The sequence below is a fragment of the Nicrophorus vespilloides genome, unplaced genomic scaffold (assembly GCF_001412225.1).
Source record: "Nicrophorus vespilloides isolate i.1.1-1 unplaced genomic scaffold, Nicve_v1.0, whole genome shotgun sequence".
NCBI classification, from domain to species: Eukaryota; Metazoa; Arthropoda; class Insecta; order Coleoptera; family Silphidae; genus Nicrophorus; species Nicrophorus vespilloides.
The window spans coordinates 253,474-269,177 of NW_017099855.1; the positions used below are offsets into that span (position 1 = coordinate 253,474).

Consider the following 15,704-nt stretch of genomic DNA (forward strand, 5'->3'; position numbering starts at 1 on the left):
AAAAAATATTGTTATTAATAATTATAGTTGCACTAATCATTTTAACCATGTAAAAACTATTCAAGCAAAATAATGTTTAATAATAAAAGTGTGATTGTAGTAAATGTATTTTATTCTCAGTATTAGCAGTTTTGTATATTGTACATAATTTATTTTTACTGTTTTCTTAGCAATAAAATTTAAAGTGATATATATGTAGTAAATGAAGTGGCTTTTTTAGTATTCTAATAGTTCTTCGGAAATGTTCGTAAATAGATCGTTTTGCAAAACGTGAGTTGATTATTCAAGTATAAATGCTTTTATTGAATTATGTATTTTTGAAAAAAATAGAATTATAAAGTTATATTTAGAATTTCGATTGTTGTTCACAATTTTGTGATTTAAATGAACAGTTTATTTAGTTAAATATTAAATAATTATTTGTAATATTTGCAATAAGATTAAGACTAAAATAGTTAAAAAATATATTTTTATTATAAAATTTGTCATTACTGTAGTAATTATATAGATAAAATGCTTTGTTTTTGTTGGATTATTATAAATTGCAATTCTAGGAAGCAGATATTAAAGCAGACTCACCGATTAGCTGTGACTGAAAGACGATGTAAAAAAGGAACAAATATATAGAATTAGTTAACTTCTGAGTAAAACTGTCTCGAGAGTACAATTAAACCATCACGGAATGTCCGTTTAACAGTCGAACGAAATCGCCATCCGGCGTATGAAAGTTCGCTACCAGAGCCATGTGTGCATGTCCGAAAAAAAAAGAGAAGAAAGAAAACAAATAAATAAATTCGCGATCCAACGTCGGGCACGCAATTTTTGCGCAATACCGATGCGTCCATTGTTCGATTAATTTTCTCTGAGCGCGAAGAGAGAAGAAATTGGGCGCCGGAATGTTAAGAGGAAAAGAAGATTGTAAACCCGATCCTCGTGCTGCCCATATGGTTATTCTTGTGGTGCTTGAACACACCATGGGGCAATTAAACTTAATTATACACGCACCATGTACGGACACTTTTAATAACGAAGCGCGAATTAACAAATTTTATAGGAAAAACCTCGATTATCGGCAGGTTTACCGTGTTTACGGCTGCTTTACCTAAAATGGTGGCTCTCTTCGCTGCTTGGCGAATGAATCAATCAGAGACTCCAAGCTCGATTCTTCTCTCCAACAATACGCGCATTACGTAATACACCTCATTATTATCCATGCCGTAAATACGCTCACATTCAATTACTATAAGAATGTTGAATAATCACCTCGCTCCGTGCATTCAACACGTACAATAACTGTAACGAATTCATATAAATCGAAATTGTTTAATAACGTAACTTAGATTAGTTAATTTTATCATTAACATCATTCGCAATCCTTACGCAATAAATTACATTTTATAATACTAAAATAAATATAGCCCTTTGGTCATTTCGACCAATAAAAATAATATATATGTTAGTACAGCTAATATTGTTAGTATATTTGTTTTAATGGATTTTATGGTAAATAAATAATTAGTTAAATCAATCTAAGTAATTGAAAAAATTATATAAAAAAATGTTGATTTTTAAATATATTGAAAAAAAGCAACAATAATAATATGTAGTTTTACTTATATATACAAAATCAATTATCAAATGAAAATTCACAATTTTATCATAAATAAATCAAGTTTCATCAGATACATTTTATTACACGATTTAGATATTATTTATTTACGCTAAGTGAAAATACAATAAAATACAAATTAAGTAGTATTAAAACACTTATGTGTATCATCTACAAAATTTACTTCATATGTACAGATTGGGTCTATATCGCAAGCCTGACAACTGAAAGACCGACTATTGAAATTCCGGCGTTCGAAATCCCGACTGCATCGAAATCCCGACAACCATAATCCCGACTGTATCAAAATCCCGACCATAGCAATATCTCGACAACTATAATCCCGACTGCATCAGAATCTTGACAACCATAATCCCGACTATATCAAAATCCCGATTATATCGACAATTTTTACAATAACAGTTTTAAATTATTTCGAAGCGTAGTCTGCTTGTGCTTGTACACTCTTATTATTAATAAAAATAAACCTAACATTATGAAATAATCTCAAATACAATTAGATTAATTGTTATTGTTTATTATTAATAACAATTTAAAAGTCACTACGCTCCAGAATAATTTAAAAATGTTATTGTAGACATTTTCGATATAGTCGGGATTTTGATACAGTCGGGATTATGGTTGTCGGGATTTTAATATAGTCGGGATTTTGATATAGTCGGGATTATGGTTGTCGGGATTTCAATACAGTCAGAATTACGAACATCGGGATTTCGATACAGTCGCAATTTCAAAGGTCGGGATTTCAATAGACCGTCTTCGGTTGTCGGGCTTGCGATTGCCACCGGTACAGATGAGTATGTATTCCATTTACAAAAAAAAATAACTTCCTTTTGTTAATTAACAAAATTGATAAATAATTAAAACAAACGTACTTTTATTATATTTTAAATAACAAAATTGAATATTAATAAGGAATTTGTGAGGTATCAAAATAACGTTAATTACATACAGCATATTTTATCTCAGTACTTCGACGAAGTATAAATACAGGTATTGATTAATACACTGTTATTTTATCTTCAAATTAGATTCCCGTTAAATATAGATTCTGTGAAAATGAGCATGTGCTTCGTTCGTCATTGCGGCTGCAGTTTTGTAAACCGCCTACAATAAACATACAAACGTTGAAATTGATGGATTCGCAGTTTCCAAGCGAATTTCAATGAAAGCAACTTGCAATTGCTGTTTACACTATAAATATAAATTGAAATAATTCTTAGGAGGAACAACTATGTTCAATTCAATTGCTGTTTGCTCCATTCAAAATTGTTAAATAAATGAATAATAAATTATTGTATAAATAAAAATACTGATATTTCAGTTTATTTATCTCAATAAACATTAAGTTAGAATAATTGATTTTGATTAATTCAAATAATTAAACGTTCTACAAAAGTACCTGACATATATTCTGGTCTCATTAAGAAACTTTAGAAGAAAGTTAATTGAATAAGTTTCTGGAAATACGGCGAGGACGGAAAGTTATCAAATTAGAATTATATAAAAAGAAGAAGTAATAAAAGAAAGAAAGATATGTGCGAAGAAGACTAAATAAAGGAATAACAAAAAGAACGAACGTCGGTTATACCAAATTTAGTATAGAATTTAGAAAATGTCGCACAGTGAGTGTAGTGTGTATTGTTTCGATGGAATGTTAAAGTATCTATTGATAAATCTATCGATATATCTATCCGCACCTGTTGTCTACCTCGCATGAATAATAATAAATCATAGACGGAACAGCCGCCTGGAGAACGTGTATTTACGTTATTATATTCAAATGTTACACCCATGCATGTATATAACATACATTCTGTGTCTCGGTGGTCGCAAGGCGAACAATTTGCATATACGCCACCTTCGATCCAATGTAATTATGACATTTTGACATTTTCCATATTCAAATTCGGTTCAAATCCGTATGCGATGCGCGTACACAAATTATTACACTTCATATTTGAAACCTCGCCTAAAACAGATACACCGAAACAAGCATATATTTCAGTTCATTTAAATAAAATATTTCATACATTCACTTGAACTTACCGGAAATATTTTACAGTTATCTTTTTTTTTCAAATTCATGATATAATGCTGCATTCACATTGTGTTTGATATAGTATAATGTATATCTTGTGTATTAAAAGTTAAATTTTAATATCATATAATTTAAATATACTAGATATTAGGGTTTGTACAAAAACCGATTATTTTCTACGAATCTAGTTTAAACCGGTTTTCAATTTTTAACAAAAAAATGAACATATGTGTTTTTTTTCAGGAAACTGATAGCTCCAATACATTTGAAAAAGATAAAATCATAGAGCCCTAAACATCAATTCGAAAATTGATAATGGAATGGATTAGCGTATCGGTTCTTGGATGGCTACATTTGGAATGTCATGGGCCCTAGACACCAGTTAGGTAGCAGAGGGATTAGAATACATATAAACCATATTAGGTATGATTTCACGCATTTTTTGATCATATTGTTCTGTAACGTAGGAGAAATATCTTTTATCTAAGAAATTATACAAATGTAAATGTTGCCTCTTATGAGCTCCTACGGTGCTAGCAGCAATAGGGCCATCGTTCATCATAAATGGACAGTTAAATGAATGAGGTTTAGAATATGGACTTTCAGCCAAGTCAATGGATAATGACAGTGTTAAGGATAGCAGCAGATACGTTGCCATCTATATACTATTGAAGTTAATAAAAAAATGATTTCATTTGCTAAAATGATTTGTCAATTTTACTTTAATAGGTGTAGTAACTTTAGTAGCATAGAATATATAGCTAAGTTTAGTAAATCTAGCTAGTAACTTTAGTAAATGTCTACCAATTTAATTTACATCTTTCAATTCATAAATCAATGATTATAGTAACTCTAGGAACTTTAACAATTTTAATAACTTTACTAACTGTAGTTTCTATAAAGACTTCAGTAAAATTGATAATTTAACTTTAACGCGGTTAATTATGAAATATAATTATTATTAAATATTTGATATTAGTGTAATTAAAAAAAAAGATAAAATTTACTGTTTTTATAATATAAGAATTTGAGAAAATTATGAATGAAAGAAGCTGTCATGCAAATAAACATTAATATTTCATTGAACCAGAATGATATAAATAAATAAGCATATTTATATGATACAAAACACTCGTTCATGCTTAATTCTGCAATAAAGAATTTACCCGTTGAGCTGAGAATGTATCGCGTCGGTTTAAATGCTCGTGTAGGCCATTCCATATAAATACATTAGTTACACTTAGACGGGCATTTTGTGTCAAGTCGTTTTCTAAGAAACAAACGTTCATGCGAAATGCTACTATGGATTTTACAGTTTCCAGTTCTGCAAATCCGTCGCGCAATAAAAGTGGAAAACTTATTAGATAAAAAAAAACAATCTGATAGATATCAGCTCCTGGATATTTTCCATTTGATTACTTATTATAAGTTCTTCATTGTTTTTCAAATACAAAATCTATTTTTTTTTTAATTTAACAGACTAATAAGACTACTCCAACAGAAACTAAACGCGAAATGCACGTTATTTATAGTTCTATATAACAATTTCTATCTAATGCTACGCATTCCTATATAACGTTTCGTTATCGTCAACCCATTTGCTATGTAATACGTTGGAATACATTTCGCGAATGCGAGTTATTATTTAAATGGTTTTCGCTCGACCCAAACATTGACTGTGCAGATAGATATTATATATATATTACAAAAAAAAAATAGAACAACTTGGAAAGTAATAACTGTTATTTTCCATGGAAAACCGCACCGGGCAAATAGAGTTCTTCCCTCCGGATATTAGCAACTTTCCCCTCTAGGCAAAAGTGCAACACTAGAGATGTAATATAACTGAGAACTTTATCCTTTAACGACCGCGACAATCTTTCCCCAGCCAATTGATACAGCATTTCGTTTGAACTTGGCAATCAAAATAAACCCAGACTAGATAGCACAAAACAAACGTACATTTGCTATACAATATATCATTATATAAAGAAATTATTTATTATTAAAAAAAAACGATATAAAATGCATAATTTAGTTCAATCACTTGCTCGTGCACTAATTAAGTATTTGTCATATGAATATGAACAATTTACCATAAATAAGTATTGGGTGAAAAAAAAGTTCTGAGCGTTTTGTCCCATACATCGAGCTTCTTCTTGAGCTAATCTTCAGTTCTTGGGCAATCGAATGCCGGTCCAACTCGACTATATTGGGTCCATAAACAATAAATTTTTTGCCGCTTATTCCGCTTTTCTTCTTGGTCGTAGTAGTACCGATAAATGTACCAAATTTTCTCTTTTTTTACCTCCATTTTGGAACGCTCTAACACAAAACTGGATTCACTAAACACAAAATTGTCTAAGAACTTTTTTAAAGCGTTATGTCGCCTTTAAGTCGCACTATAGAATGACAAGATGCAACGTATACACCGTGAGATAAGGCTCACTAAAGGTATCTTACGAAAAACGCTCAGAACTTTTTACTTCACCCTATATAAATGTGTGTATATTATTAAATTCCTCACAAAAATAAATATATTTGTTTTTATATAAATGCATTTATGAAAACGAAAAAATACACAAAACTGAAATTGAATAATTAGTTGCAAGTATAATTAGTTGTGTATAATTCATCCACACTATGAAGAACAAGAGACAATATTTAAATCATCAAGTATTACACTAACTAGTTAGTAGTAGTTGGTACCTCGGCAATGGAAAGCAAATCCGGATTGATATAAGCCGCACTAGGCGAGGTATTGCTGTTAATAAGAATTTCAGTTTTAAATTATATATTAATATTTAATATTTTTTCTTATTCTCTGAAAACCGGATGATCGGATCAATTTAAAAACGAATACAATGATTATCTCTTCAATTAATTTAAATACAAATTAGTATTGATTGAGAATCGTAGTAATAAGATAAACATTTCCATTGGAAGTTAAATATCTTATTACAGGTTGATATATTTATGCTCATGTTATTACGATAGTATAAAAAAGCTAATTTTGCATTGATTGGTTATCCGTGCCATTAATCTAATAAATAATAAGTGGATCAATGAAAGCCGTGGGCCCATTAAATTTATACAGCAAGTTGTAAAAAAAAATAAGAAGAAATATGTTTCCCATCGTTGAAACGCAATCAATCATCGCTCATCTCATCGTCTAATCGCTTAATCCCACGGTCGATAACAAGAGGTATTATTAATTCCTGATCGTCGCGCTGAATGGAATCATTGGCGAAGAAGAGAGCATTCCAAGAGAATTGATGACGATTTTGTTTATCCGATAATTAAATTGTAGTTTGCGTATGTTGTTGAACCGAATGTCTTAAGTTAACAACAAACAAGCTACAAATTTATCTGTCGAAATGTGTTTGTTATCAAGCAGCAGCATATAGAGTGCATTTAGTGGTGTGCCTGTTTTCTTGTGTCAACGAAATTGTAATGTCATTGTAATACAATTGCAGCTCGTGCATAAATCAAGTGCGTTTACCTACGCCCCACCCGCCCCCCATGAATTATTAATAATCCAAGATAAAACCCCACGGCATTATCTATGGGATATGTTTCATTAATATTCCGATAACAATGAAACTACAGACGCTGCATCGCATCGTAAACTACGTCTTCGTAACCGACACGAACGCAGATTCCGTTAATTAACATTTCATAACGTAACGAAAAAGGAAAAAAAATACAGAAGAAGTAGAAAAAAATACGTTATTAATTCCGAAGCAAAACTCGAAATGTTTTGCACGATGAATATTGTTAAAACGAAATGTAAATAATTTAAATTAAATCCGGCTGAAACGTCAGTCATTCATTTTTGACTGCCGGAAAAGTGAATTTGAAAAGCTACCGAATCTACTTATAGATATGTATCAGTGTTTGTATCAATCAAAAATAAATAATAATAAACAGAACGGTCCAGTTTTCAATCAAACCTTTCACATTTATTTTTTTCTATCATTTCAAAATATTTACTTATCAACGACATTAATTTAAAATAAAAAATATCTATCCTTGTGTTTATCAAGGAAAAAGATCGTAATATTAGTAATTAATGCATTTCTTATGAAGTTTTACAAGGTAAAAGTAAAATGAAAGAAATCATATTGCAAAATATTGATTTTGAACGGCATGAAATTTACAAAAAAAGTTATATATCCTTGTTTTTATTAATAAAAAAAAATTATATGTATTTAATATTAAATTTTACTAAACAAAAGTATAATAATAAAAAAATATATTGCAAAATATTAATTTATCATACATTAAAAGTAAACATTTAGATGCAAAAGTTTTCTTTAGACTACAAATAGGTAAAATTATATTGAAATATAACTGAATAAATTTCGTTTATAATAATTAGTACCAATTATATGTGGAAACGTAATTCTCTTTCTTTATCCAAACCTTGTCCCCTTTTCACGTAATTCAAGTGTAAATTGTTAATTCAGTTGTATAGAAACTGCCTTATAAGAGAACTGCGTTTTAGGATGGTTGTCGCACTTTTTGTTGTGTGTTATATGGACACCTGATTGTGAGTCTAACACGTTATAGGATGGTTTACTGTATTAGAAAAAGAACATCTAATATATATAATTATCTAACCAATAATAATAATACATTTGCCAATATTCAATGAATCATATTAGATCCGTCTTCAATTGAGTTGCAGAAAATATCAATATACATTTAAATATATTGGAACTTCTATATTTCAGATTCAAACACTAAATGATATTGAGATGCTGTCAAACAGTAAATGTTAAATGTTACTGCATAATATTCGTTTGAGAGAGAATGATACAAAAGGGTATGTCGATCGTAGCTTAAATAACCCACTTCGTGGAAACGGAAACATCAAAGCTACGAATTTCTATTCATGATAAAAAAAAATCGTGAACATTTCTCTCTGACCAGTGACATTTCACTAAAACTACTTCAATAATACATATTTCCTTTATTGTAACGTATTCAATCTATAATGTATATTAGTCTAATTATTTCATTAAAAAAGGAAAAATTCAAATTTTAAGCAAAAAAAATATATGAATACATTCAATTGCTGGATTTTATTAATTTAAATTACTTTTAAAAATAAATGGAATTTTTACAATGAAATACTGATCGAGCAGCGATTCTCAAAGTGTGGGTCCCCCCTGGGGGTCGTAAAAATACTTGTGGGGTCGCATAAAAATTGATGACAGATGGGACGTTATGTTTTTCTACGTTTTTCTACACATACCCAATTTAGTGCTAAAGGAGGTCGCGGACCAAATAGTTTGAGAAACACTGGGCTAGAATATACATACAAATAAAATATTCATGGAATTAGTCTTTCAGCCTCAATAATAATATTATTTCTAAAATTATATTCAAATAATATTTCAATTTACATTTTTCTTTCCTTTCCACCAAAGAATTAATTATTAATATTTGAAACATAATAAATTAATTTGAATATTACAATAGAAAAAAGTTTGTAAAAAAAAAACTAGAAAACAACATGTCGCAATGTAAAGTTAAAAGCTGAAACATTATTACATACTTTTTAAAATTATAAAATAAAAAAGTATATTTTTAATTAATTTAATATTGAAGGGCGGAAAGACTTAGGTCGATATTTTTGACTAATAAATATTATTATTAATATTGTATTATGTTGTATTAAATTTCTAATTCCATTTACATTATGAATATATGTTTAATCAAACATCTGAATCCATTAGTAATAATTAATAATATAATCCTTTTGATATTCTGCATAAATTTGATTAATATCCGATGGACCTGCACAATGGGATTATTTTTTAAAAATTAAGTTTTAAGTCGTAATAGCAAATGCGTTGCAAGAGAGGAAAAGCATCCGTTGGATACGATCTTGCAGTGAGTGAGTTTGTTGCAAAAAAACAGAAGTTATTTATAGATAGTTTTATTCGAGACTCGTCTTTGGCGGCGATTTCCCGATAATTGGACTATAAAATTAAATCGAAACGCCGCCGTCGGGCACTTCAAATGGAGTTTATACCGTGGCAATAATCATAGACCTTTAACAACAACAAGAACATCGATATTCATGTTTTGCTTTTTTTCCTAAATCTAAATAGATACCACCGCATTTAAAGCTTTGGATTATCTATATAGACTTAAAAAACAACAACATAAAACTTTAAAAAAAAATCTGAATGTGTATGTGTGAAAGCGGATGAAGGAATATGGGGGAGATTTAGGCGGAACGTCAATAAATATCAATAAAAATATAATCGCGGGTTATAAATATAGAAGTTGTGGAACTTGATTTTATTGTTATTTGCCTGAAATTTATGTTTGTTTGAACTTTCCCCTATTTCTCTGTGCACTTAGGGCGAAAACGCTGCTACAATCTGCGTCCTAGCAATGCGTCAAATGTAATTCAGAATTGACTAGTTAATTAACAAAGAGGTCCGAGATACTTGTCAACCGCAGAGGTGAGAGGTGGTGCCCGACAAGTTTTCCTCCTTTCTATTTCGCCCATTGATTATTGGCAATTGGATATACCAATCAACGCACGCTATGCACAATCCTAGAACGTACTGCTACTCTCTCTCGCTCTTCTGTACCTCTTTCATTAGAACCTCTCATTCCTCCAGTTTCCATCAGCTCTATATATACCTCGATTGCTTTTCATTATTTCTTGATTGATACAGAAATTTGTGATTTACTATAGTTGATAGAACGCATGTAATGCAATTACGATATAGTTTGATTACGATGTGGTATATCAAACGCAGATTGTCGCATTGCTCTCTTTGTATGTCTCTTTGTACGCACAAAAGGATTTTTCCGAACACGATTTTGGACAATTACAGTTACTCATGGACCAATTAATTATCAGAACCTAATTATATATTGAACATCTACCATCAAATAATTGAGTTAATATCAAGTTATTACTAAATACATTATCATATTGTTATATAATTATTACAATAAATATTAATAATGAAAATATAATATTATTCGAAGCACAAATCGTCTCATCTTTTTTTTTTCAAAAATTTAGAAAAATGTGTTTTAAAGTGAATTTACTACAAACACTTTTTAATAATTATGGCAATGTGTTATATACAGTTTTTATGTCACACTTTTATTTATGTAATTATTCGTGTTATTAAAGTTATGCAGAAAGAACAATAATTGAAGCTAGTAATGAATTAAACTGACCCAATATTATACAATAGACTAACATAGATTTATATGTTACTAAATCACATTTTATGTGATGTAATTATGTTTTATTGTTTAATTAATAAAATTTTTAAATTAAAAATAAATATGTTTGGCGAAATGTCAATTACAATCATTATTATTTGTTAAATTTACAATTCATCTGTTTGTTATATTTTAGAAACTATATTATTATTAAAAAATATTGTTTGCAAACAAAATTGACGTTAATTATATTAAAAACGCTATACACGAATTACGTTTATATAATTGTTTTTTTTTCGAAAATTACACTTTAAACCTTATTTATTTTAAACGGTTTCTCTTGTTGGTGAACATCAACTATGATCATGAAAAACAGAAAAAAAAGCGTGACCCTGTTGCAATGTGAAGGAATTTTAATGCAGTGAAATTTAAGAAACTTGATTGCGTTTTAATGTTTGTTGCTATTAACTGGACATTAAACGATACCTGAGTTGTTTATTTACGCTATGATCTTGTTAAAAGCTTTCAACTCTCGACGCTTTTTTTGTGACTCTACCTTCAATGTGCTACATTAATTATCAATAATTAATAAACTGATTCCCATTTCAAAATACGTTCAGTATCGATTTATATAAAATTGAAAAATTTCAGACCTTTGGTTACAATTGTGATATATTCCTGTTATATGGAATTTCCATAAATTAATTTTAATTAATTTTAAATAATTAATACCAATTTACAGTTGTAATTAAAATCAACATTGAAATAATTATTTCAATGATCATTATAATTATTAATTGTTTATTATTAAATTTAATTAAATATTCTACTAATTATGTTCAATGAAATTACAAATAATCTATATACAATAAGCAGTAAAATATTCATTAAGTATCAATAATTAATAAGACAAAACAGATTGTAAATTATATTTTTTTTTGTTATAAAAATAAATTTTATTTATAAAATTACTTGTTTAAATAAACCAATTGATTGTACATTTACAAACAAAATCCAAAGTACGTATAAAAGAAATTTTAGAAAAATAATCAGACAACTGTAATTCGTGACGATTTGTAGCTGAAGATCTTAAATAGATGAGGTTTAAAGTTTCTCTCGTGTTGCTCCATGCAACTTACTACATACATAAACCGTCTGCCTTTTACATTTGTATTTATATTACTTTCATCTTTCTAATAATATATTTTGCTGTATTTATTATCTTGTCATTCTTTAATGCATTCTGTATCTTCTAGTTATAATAAATTATTTAGTTATTTATATTATATTATTTTTAGTACACAATTATAAATAAATTATGTTATTACAGTTCTATTTGGATGAATATTGAAGTCACTTTTCAGTAATAATTTATTTTTAACTATTTTATTTAGATATCCGATGAAGACATATTCTCATATTTTGTGCTTTTCAAATCCACCCAAGGAATATAGGAAATTCTCTTATAACGCGGTACTCTTATAATGCAATTTTTATATAACACGTATAACACGGTTCTTTTATATAATACAACTTAATTGTCTTTAGAACTACTTCAATAATAGACGTTAGAATCTAGAGTTTATATGAGTTATTAATTGATGCATATACACCTCAAATACATTGGTTGATGCGAAAAGAGGACTTGACTTATGAATATAATTAGAATTAGGTTTCTATATAAACTAATCTGATTTGTATTAATTCTGTGTTTATTTTAACTCAGTTTTCATATAACGTTGTTCACATCTGATTTGTGCCAATTTTGACTATTGTGCGGTTTTCCTATTGAGCAATTAATCATTTTTTTGTGCTTTTTGATTCCACAAGAAAAAAAACAGCGACTAAATTAAAAATAAAACAGCATCCGGAAAAAGATTCGGTATGAAAGAGTAATAATTCATGAGCGATACTTAGCACCTCGAATAACAAAATTTTTGAGTGATAAATCAAAGAGAGTAAATAATTTAAAAAAAAATGAAAAATTCAGTTTAAAACATTTAACCCATTTATTTATTTGCCCAACTAAATTTATTGCTATTTATTTTCGACGGGATGGATTAATTCGCTAAGTTTTCCCTTTTGTTCGCGACCGGATTTATTATAATAATAATAAAGTTTTTCGGGAATTTATTGCGGTTCGGTTGTCTTCCTCGTCTTGGCACGCAGTTATTTTTTCTTATTATATATATTATTTCTTTGGTTTGTTTGTTTCTTTTTACACTTGTGTTTCAACTGTAATGAAGAGCGTGTTCTTCTCGGGTGTCAAGGATTCATTCCTCGGGAGAAGGCGACACTCGGAAAGCTAATGATGGCGAACTTCCGTCGGAGCGCCACACGAAATTATAATTTGTCTTAATTTAGTAACAGCATTCCAAAAATAGCGGATGGAAGTGGATTCGAGCAATCCGTTCTTTCCAATGAGTAATTGTCGAGTCCAATTTTCATCCATGATCAAAACATATTAAAGCAATCACGTACTATGATTGCGCATTGCAATTTCCTAATTATTTATGCACGTGTATCAAGGAGAAATGTAACAATTTACTATCGTCCTAATGATATATTATCATTGCCACCAATTGCAGATTTGTTCATACTTTATTTATATTTATTTTCATTTACATATTCCCCAATTTTAAATTATTTAAGAAAATAATATACAGCAATACCTCGCATAGTGCGGATTCACTATAATACGGTTTAAAAATGTTTTCAAAATTTTAGCAATAAAAATCAATTTAAAAAAAATAATTCTGACAATTATTTTGTTTACATAAATGATCATTTTTTCCTTTATACAGATAAGTCTCTTTTTGTCCAATTTTTATGCGAGATATTAGTAGCATTTTCAAGAAATTTTAAATTTTACTAATCAATATTATATATTAGACAGATTTAGATCAAAATAATTTTTAATTATCTTTTTTAACATCATTTGCAAAGTTAAATTCTTATTTTGTGAAATATACAATATTGCAGATATGAAGTTAGGTAAAAATAATTTCCATATGTGTAAATATGCAATCAATTATTAAAAATGTTGGTTTTGCAACATAAAATAAACAAACGTAGGCTTTATAAATATATTTATCCCGCATCGCAGCAAAATTTAGCTAAATGGATTTTTTTAATAAACGAAATATTTAATCAATTTGTATTCAGTTTACATATATTTTTATAAATTTTTAGTAATATAATTTTTTTTAAATGTTGTGAAAATGTATTTTATATATTTTTTTTTCATTTACTACTAAATTTTTGTTTATTTATTTAAAAATATTTATTGGCCACAATTTGAGCAAAAAAAACTATCGACCACAGTTTTACTGTACAAAGAGTAATTTACTTTACAACAAAAGTATGCAACATACAAACAAAAGTACTTTAAACAATAGAAGGTAAAAATTTAAATTCATCAAACAAGAAATTGTGTCTAATTAGAAGTGACACTTGAAGATATACTTAATATATTTTTGCTTTTATGTAATGATTTATAACGCACATTATTTAAATTTGCAATAGAGACAAAATGTATTTATTTTTTTCCTTTATTTCAAATAGTAACGAAAGATCAATTTATAAATAAAGTTGTTTAATTTATGGGTCAAAGAGTTCCACTGAAGTTAATCAAAAAATATTTAGTCAAAGTGAAATTAAATTTTGAAAATTTTTATAATTAAATAATATATTTAGATAAACAAATTAATGTAAATAATTAATTTTATTAACAATTATTTTATATTGTATTTATCAAATTATTGCAATTAGTTTTTTCTTTACTTTTATTCTTATTTATATAAAAATAATATGTATGAATATAAAAAATGTCTAATCATTATTATTAAACAAAATTTATACTGACCCATAGGATTAAAATAATATTAAAAAACAATTAAAATATGTAATAAATTTTTACCTTTTAGTTATTGAAATTTCCAACAATTTATTATTATATTTCTTTGGGTAAGATACAAAAGTTTTCAAAGCACAGGATGTAAATGTAAAGTATTGTCTGTAATGCAAGGGCTGCAGTTCACAAAATAACAACGTATTTGTTGTTTGCGTGTTTCAGAGGAATTCGATGTTGTTCGACGTCCTTAACATACAGAATGGTGCGCGTCGCGACGGCCGACTGCCAGCTACTAAACTAAACCTGAACTCTGATCAAATGTTGGAGCGGGATAGACGGATCCGCCCCCAAAGCACGCGCCACTCAACAAGAAACTAAATGCCATGGATGTTGTATCTGTTGATAAACTAATTACTGTTATATCATTTAATGTTTCTTCTTAGCCTTCACCTCTGTATCTATGTCTATACTCAGGGTACTCTTCTGTGCTCCATAACTGCGAATCAGTACCTGAGCCAATTACTAACATCTTATCTCAGCCTCAAGATGTTTCTTACAAGGCTTTTCAATTACATAATCTCATATACAAAAATGCATAATTTATACTGAAATTTTAATAAAAAATAATAATATTTATTCCAACAATAAATTTATTAAAATATAAACTGAATGCAATAATAAAAATAAAATTGAACTACTGTAAAAGTCTATTCACTATAGTTTTAACAAAAAATAATTATTTTAACATTTATTTTTTTGTAAAACTGAAAATAGCTAATAGATTTGTATTCATTAAATATATTTATATTCTATATATTAAACTGTCCTGATCCTTAAATATGGTGTTTATATCTTGTATTTACACTAGGATCTAGCAAACTTAACCCAGAAATTACATAAAAATATTAAACAAGTTTGAGGAACAAAACCCAAGATCCTTAATAAACTGAAATGTCAATATAGTGGAACCTACC

The 15,704-nt window shown here is 28.3% G+C and overlaps 1 protein-coding gene across 2 annotated transcripts in view; it reads right to left on the reverse strand.

Annotated features, from left to right (window-relative positions):
• The window catches only part of LOC108565856 (cardioacceleratory peptide receptor-like), a 42,024-nt gene extending 26,998 nt beyond the window's left edge, over positions 1–15,026 (reverse strand). For both annotated transcript variants that reach the window (XM_017925512.1, XM_017925511.1), the window contains exon 1: positions 14,797–15,026. The gene's annotated coding sequence lies outside the window, so the exon portion shown is untranslated. The remainder of the gene's footprint in view (positions 1–14,796) is intronic.
• Between the last annotated feature and the right edge of the window lie 678 nt (positions 15,027–15,704).